Source organism: Rutidosis leptorrhynchoides, chromosome 2 (assembly GCF_046630445.1).
Source record: "Rutidosis leptorrhynchoides isolate AG116_Rl617_1_P2 chromosome 2, CSIRO_AGI_Rlap_v1, whole genome shotgun sequence".
Classification (NCBI taxonomy): domain Eukaryota; kingdom Viridiplantae; phylum Streptophyta; class Magnoliopsida; order Asterales; family Asteraceae; genus Rutidosis; species Rutidosis leptorrhynchoides.
In genome coordinates, this window is record NC_092334.1 from 62164420 (window position 1) to 62172956 (window position 8537).

Genomic DNA, 8537 nt, shown 5'->3' on the forward strand with positions numbered 1-8537 from the left:
TTGAAATCAAGATGGTCTGGACCATTCATAGTCAAAAGAGTTTTCCCATACGGAACGATAGAATTGATGAATTCAAATGGGATTGAATTTAAAGTTAATGGTCACAGAGTTAAACATTACATACATGGTCCGATGGAAGTCGACAACGAAGTTAATCACAATTTCGATACCACAGCTAACTAAGTGTGGGGAGAATCAAGTCTTTAAAGGATAATATGTATTTCTGTTAGAGTTAGATTGTCTGTTTTCGTGTAGTTCTCGAAAATGGAACACGTATGGTCTTTCCCTAGCAGACCCTAAAGAACTAGTCTTCTCCCCCCATTCTGAATTTTTATTTTTTTAGGTTTTTACGAAATGAAGACTGCCTGTGAATTAAACCATGGTCTAATGCTACACGCTTTGATCACTAAAAGAAATAATGACATACTACCGAGTGAATTAGTATCAGTAATCAGAGAAAGAATGGACGGAGTTAGAAAAGGATCCAGATGCGAAGATAATAAGTTACAATTTGGTAAAGGAAAATCAAAATCCGCAGCGAAAAGAAGAGCACGACACCTAGAACGATGTCACAAATGCGGAAAATGGTCACATGGAGGTAAATGTTCAAATAATCAAACCTATTCAAATACCGAATTTGTTACTTTATGCAGAGACGGACCGTTCATATGTTTAGAAGAAAAGACAATGAATGCTCGAGGTTACGCTTATGCAGCCATGGAAAACCAATTAAACCGACTATCTTATGAATATAATAGATCATATAACTAAGAAATCTATTTCACAGGTATGTCTGTACAGTTTTTATTTTTATTTTTATTTTTAACCTTTTGATAATAAACGCTAATTTGTTCGCTAAAAAGTATTAAATTGGTATTAAATAAAATTAGGTTTGGCGACCGAAATTATTGATATCATTCAACAATTTATTACATCACTGCGAAATTTAACGTTTATTCTTAAGGTATAAATATCTTTAATCAATCAACCCAAAATATTTCAAAAATTCGTCATGAGTTAAATTAGGTCTTGGAACCGAAATTACTTTACCGAAAAGAGGGGCGCATATTTTTGATAATATTTGATTGATTAAAGTGGGATAAAAAGACAAAAAGATTTTTAATTTTATTATGTTTTTAATCTTAATATTTAAATCTTAAATTAATATTGTAAACTTTGTAAAAACAATATATTTAAAATTGTAAATATTTGAAAAATTAATATAAGTTTGGTATGAATTTATGAATTTTTAAATTAAGTTTGGTGTGAATTTTTAATTTTTAAAATATGAAATTTTAATTTTATGTATTTTAAATTTTGAGTTTGGTGTGAATTTTTAATATTAATTTTGAATTTTATATTTATGTTGTGTGAATTTAAAAACAAAAATTTACTTTATCTCATTAAGTTAAAAATATGATTTTTAAAATTCGTCGTAAGTTGAAGACTAGGTCTTTGAACCGAAATTGCTTTACCCGAGGGAGGGACGAGAACTTTTATTATCATTATTTTTAATCTTATTGATTTAAAGTATGCCAAAAACATTGAAAAAACCCAAAAATCTTAGCTTTTAAAACAATCGCTACAAAAAGACAAATTTTAAAATTTTGTCGAGGGACGGACTAGGACATCGATCCGAAACGACCTCGTCCTAAATAACAAGGGAAACAAAATTTTAAAATTAATTTCTTAATTGTTTTATAAGTTAAAGATTATAAAAAAAAAAAAAAAAAAAAAAAAAAGGGTAAACTCCGCGACTCGCGGAGTTTGAAGTACAAAACCTCCGCGACTCGCGGAGGGATCAAAAATCAGAAAAAAAAATAAAAGAGCTGAACGATCAGTTCACTCTCCCACACACATAAACACCCAAATACTGCGAAAAAAGAACCCGAAAACCACCGAAAATCAACCCCAAAAATCTCAATTTTTAACCGTTAATCACCAAATTTTTTGCTAAAATCATGTTGAGAAGGATGATATCTAAGAATTACTCAAAAAAAACGGTAAATTTCTACACCTAAACACCATTTAATTCGAAATTAGGTGTTCTTGAGCTAATTTTTCCCCAATTTGATTTTGATGCTTTTTAGTGTAATTAGACTTAAATTGTTTATGTATTATGCTTGTATAACCTAGATTGATACTGTTTAACATGATTAGAAGCCTTAAACTTCAAATTTTGAATAATCTAGGGTTTGTGTTCTTGAGCAATTTGGGGCTTTTTGATATAAACAGGTTATGGCCGATTTTTGTCATGAATTGTTGCTAAATTGAGTAGTGTAACATGTCTAGGTAGTTAAATGATCCAAACTTTTAGCCTAAACATGATTTTGAGAATTAAAGTGGACTTTTTCAAGTCCAAAATTCATGAACTTGATTTTTGAAAGATAATGCCATTTGAGACTTGTTTATTTGCTAGTAATGATTATTTTGACATGTTATTTGAGTTGAATGCTTATGAACTTGGCGAAAATTTTCGTATATGCTTATTTGAAAAAGTGTAGATTTGATAAAAATGTGAAAATAAGCTTAAGTTTGATATAAATTGATAATGTCATTGTAATTATTTTGATTGATGATTTTGCTGACACTAATGCATATTTGGATGCACAAAATTTGTGTTTGATGTGTTTTGCAGAATGAAAGGGGTGAATCTTCATCCCAAGCCCGCCATGCTCCTGCTGAGAACTTGGAACAACAGGAGGTAGATAACTACTACAAGCAGGATGTACCTCATCCAGTCATGACCTTTTCAGATATTCACTTGGAACAGTTGCACCCGAACCTGAGATTTGACAGACTTTGGATAGATTATCCAAAATATCAACGGGGTTTGCATACTCTTCACTCTAAGGTTGTTGAGGTACCGAGGGTCATAGAATGGGGACCCTTAGAAGCTGTAGAATTGGCCGGGCCAATTAGGGAATTACTGGTACAGAGGTATGGTAATTCTTCTTTTAATGACTGGATATGTTTATTCACCATACGCAGACCTGTATATAAAGTATGGTGTGAAGAGTTGTTATGTAGTATAGAGTTGAATGATCGGGTAGCTAGTTTAACCGATCGTTCTTTTATTAGATTTTTGTTAGGCGGTTCGATGCGCCACATGTCTTTACTGGACATGGCTCAGGCTTTACGTATATATACGCCTGAGGAGTTAGCGTCTGCCGATTGTAGAGGATTGATACTAAACGGTAGAAAGATAGATGAGAATTTTGATACACACGGTGTGTGGAGTCAAATGACAAGCCATCACCGTTTCAAAGGGGGAAACTACTCTTATTTGGATATAGATAGAGCCGAATTAAGAGTAATACATAGGTTTTTAGCTAATTCGATTACACAAAGGGGTAAAAACAAAGAAAAGGTAAATGAACAAGATTTGTTTTACCATATGTGTATTCGAGACCCACACAGCGCTGTAAGTATACCATATTGTGTGGGTTATTATTTATCAGCTATGGTTCGGGGGATGCGTCCACATAGCATAATAGGAGGTGGTATTTTTATTACTTTGATTGGTGAATATCTCGGTGTGGATATAAGTCGGGGGGGATTATTAGTAGAAGAGCCGGAACCCCGCGACACTATAGGTTTAAATGTATACCATGGTGCGAAAGTTTTGAAGCGGCGAAATAACGCCGCAGTACGATACCATGGTAGACATCCACAGGTGGAGAGAAACCAGGAACAAGGTAATGTAGGAGGGGGGAATGAGATGCAAGAAATGCATAGGTTTATAGCTTCTCAGGAATACGAAAATGCTAGACAGAGAGCATTTGAAGATTGGCAAGTTCATCAGAACCAGATCATAGCGCATTGCCAACATATAGGTAGAAACTATATTCCTACACCGAAACCCGTCTTCCCTCCTTGGTCGATAGAGATGCAGCCACCATATCCTACGTATGACCCTGCCGAAGCATTCTATAGCACTTATGGTTATGCGTGGAACCCCTATTGGTACCAATATCATCCTTAGTTTACTTATTTTTTTTATTTTGTAATTTGTAATTATTGATATGTTTAATACTTTTGTTAATATTGTAATCATTTTTATAATTATCTAACTTTTATTCTTAGATTTTAAAAATTTTTGAATGTGGGGTAATAAACCAAACTTCAAAAATATGTATATATGTTTGCAGTTTATCTTATGTACACAACAGGGTAAAACAACGCATTTTCAAAGACTGGCATTAAGTTCAGCAAAAGCAACTAATTTTGACGACAAGATGCAAAATATATGTGAAATAACAACAAGACGGAATGAACAAATGATGTGCACCATTTATCATTCAGCAAACAAACGCCAATATATTTGGAAACTTTGGTAAAAATTTAATCATTTTCACACAAATCACCCTCAATAATTTAAATTGTTACTGATTTCTTGCAAATGAGGGCATTGCAAGATCTTAAGTGTGGGAAGGGATTAAATTCTTTCGGATTTTAAAATTTTTATATTAAACACTTGGTTACCATTAAAAATACTAGTAAAGCAGTAGTTGTATTAGAATCTAGTGCTCTCTGATAAAAAAGAACAGCCCTAGTCTTATATACTGACTACCCAATTCTAGTAAAATTTTTCAATTAAATGAATTCAAATCATGTTTATACATATTTATGAACGATAAAACTAGGTTTTAACACCGAAATTATTGTTACCTCGGAAAGGACATAAATTGAGAAACAAACTAAAATGTTAAAATTCATTTAAAATGGAATAGAGGACGATAAAAAGAAAAATAAAAAGCCAAGTGTGGGAAAATTTACCAAGTTATTTTAAACATATGTCACATATATTTGTAACAAATAACTGAAAATACTTTTGCTTTGGACTAAACTAAAATGTTTTACCCAATGAAAGAAAAGAAGAGATGGATCTACACGATGAATCAATTCCATCATAAAAAGGAAGTAAAGTCTTCCGAAAAAGACACGCGCTTCTTGATTTAGGTCATGAAGTTGTCGTCCAGACCAGCTGTAGGTTGACGAAAAATCTAGAAAAGTCATCACTAAAATCAGCAGGAAATCCACGGACCTCAGCATTAAACAGGGTCGCCAAGTGGTCAGATTTATCCTAACCATGAGAAGGATTTATCTCGTACAATGGGGGGGCACCATGCAAATTAGCTGGATAAGACTAATGAATCAGATCCCCAGAAAGGATAATCTCCTTAAAGATTAAAAATCAGCTTTTAAGACTGATATTACTCAATCCTAGAGATTGACCTTAAAGATTGAGAATTACAAACTCATGGAATTCGATGATATCTAAACTCGAGCTTAAACGAGAAAATATTTTGATCAAAATTATAAACCGATTTGTTTTCTGAAAACCCTATTTTCAATGCGTTCATTACGATTGAACGTAAAATCCTAGGAATTCACCTGGAATTCATTAGGTCACCTGAACTAAATCGGGTGTCAACCGTAAGAACGGTGGTTGCATAGCATGGTCAAAGACAGGACCTTGTGCCAGACCGACAAATTATAAGGGTGAGCTTTACTATTGCTCCTACCAAGGATAGTAATTGCGTCCGACACGTTATAGACCATAATCAAAAGCATGTCACGGGACATTGCCTTAAACAGTTGCTTGTTCAACGCTTTCCTTTACAACCGGACGGTAGTTTGCCGAAAGGTAATATACGGAACAAGTAAACTGGACGTGTTGCTTTCCAAATACAAGGTTAGCAAGTGGGTGACACAAAACCGCAAGTTTTGAGCTAAAATTTTCAAATCTGAAACCCACCAAACCCACAAAAATATTTTGCAAACACCGGTAAAGGGTTATTCCGAAAAACTTATCTAGGGTAAAAACTAGATTTAATTTTCAAAAGATCAAATGTTTTCATAAAGATCCAATTTCCTTAATGGATCTAAATTTTTATAGTCATGTGGGACTGTAAACCATATCGTTACTACCATTGTTTATACCGCCGTATAGAAATCACTGATGTACAAAGTGTGAAGAATAAAGAAGTGATTCTAGTATTTCAAGACGATATTGCTTGAGGACAAGCAACGCTCAAGTGTGGGAATATTTGATAATGCTAAAAACGAACATATATTTCATAGCATTATTCCTCAAGAAAGACAAGCTTTTAGTTGCAATTGTTCTATTTACAAGTGATATTCGTTTAAATAATAAAAGGTGAAGACAAAAGACAGATTCGACGAATTGAAGACGCAAACGACCAAAAAGCTCAAAAGAACAAAAGACAATAAAAAAGGTTCCAATTATTGATAAGAAACGTCTCGAAATTACAGAAGTACAAGATTCAAAACGCAAAGTACAAGATATTAAATTGTACGCGAGGACGTTCGAAAATCCGGAACCGGGACTAGAGTCAACTCTTAACGCTCGACGCAACGGACTAAAAATTACAAGTTAACTATGTATATAAATATAATATAATATATAATTAATTATATTAATTATATATATATTATATATATATATTAAAAACCGTCGGCAGCAAGAAACTCCAAGGGTGTGAGCTGTAAATATATCTCCGCGACTCGCGGAGTTTTAAGGGCATTTTGCCGCGAGTCGCGGAGCCCCAATTTTCAACTCTGGCTATAAAGCCAACCGAATTCTGATCAAATTTCATATCTTATTTCTCTATCTCTCTCAATATATACGATATATATATATATAATTTATATTTTAATTTTAATTTTAATTTTAAATCCTAATAATAAGGGTATGTTAGCGAATGTTGTAAGGGTGTAAGTCGAAATTCTGCCCGTGTAACGCTACGCTATTTTTAATCATTGTAAGTTATGTTCAACCTTTTTACATTAATGTCTCGTAGCTAAGTTATTATTATGCTTATTTAAAACGAAGTAATCATGATGTTGGGCTAATTACTAAAATTGGGTAATTGGGCTTTGTACCATAATTGGGGTTTGGATAAAAGAACGACACTTGTGGAAACTAGACTATGGGCTATTAATGGGCTTTATATTTGTTTAACTAAATGAAAGTTTGTTAATGTTAATATAAAGATTTACAATTGGGCGTCCCTATAAATTGCCATATACACTCGATCGGACACGATGGGCGGGGTATTTATATGTACGAATAATCGTTCATTTAACCGGACACGGGAATGGATTAATAGCCACTAGAATAATTAAAACAGGGGTGAAATTACATTCAAGGGTAATTGGTGTAATTGTTAACAAAGTAGTAAAACCTTGGTTTACACGCAGTCGATAACCTGGTGTATTCATTAAACAAAGTATTAAAACCTTGTTACAATTCGAATCCCCAATTAGTTGGAATATTTATCTTCGGGTATAATAATAATTTGACAAGGACACTTGCAATTTATATTTATGACTGATGGACTGTTATGGACAAAAACCAGACGGACATATTGAATAATCCAGGACAAAGGACAATTAACCCATGGACATAAAACTAAAATCAACACGTCAAACATCATGATTACGGAAGTTTAAATAAGCATAATTCTTTTATATCATATTTAATTTCATTTATTTTATTTTATCGCACTTTTAATTATCGTACTTTTTAATTATCGCAAGTTTATTTTATCGCACTTTTATTATTCGCAATTTCATTATCATTATTTACTTTACGCTTTAATTTAAGTCTTGTATTTATTTTATATTTTACATTAGGTTTTAACTGCGACTAAAGTCTTAAAATCGACAAACCGGTCATTAAACGGTAAAAACCCCCCTTTATAATAATAATATTACTTATATATATATTTTTATTTTTATAAAAGTAAACTAATATAGCGTTGAGCTTTGTTTAAAGTTTTCCCTGTGGAACGAACCGGACTTACTAAAAACTACACTATTGTACGATTAGGTACACTGCCTATAAGTGTTGTAGCAAGGTTTAAGTATATCCATTCTATAAATAAATAAATATCTTGTGTAAAATTGTATCGTATTTAATAGTGTTTTCCTAGTAAAATAATAACTATTTTATATACACCTCGCTTCACATCAATAGTGTAGCATTTAACAATTAAAGGCAACAATTAAAGGCACTATAGTCAAGGAAAGTTGTAGTCCTACATTGCTAAGGTACCTAATTGTATAAGGCACACATAAAATGCAATCCTGTTTCTCTACAACAGCCTGCTCTGATACTGATAATGCTAAAAACGAACATATATTTCATAGCATTATCCTTCAAGAAAGACAAGCTTTTAGTTGCAATTGTTATAATTTCAAGTAATTATCATTTAAATAATAAAAGGTGAAGACAAAAGACAGATTCGACGATTTGAAGACGCAAATGACCAAAAAGCTAAAAAGTACAAAGTACAATTCAAGTGGTTTAATTTATTGATGAGAAACTTCTCAAAATTACAAAAGTACAAGCCGCAAAACGCAAAGTACAAGATATTAAATTATACGAAAAGGCGTTCGAAAATTCGAAACCGAGACATGAACCAACTTTCAACGCTCGACGCAACGGAGCTGAAAGTACAAGTCAACTATGCACAAGAATATAATATAATATTTAAATAATTCATAAT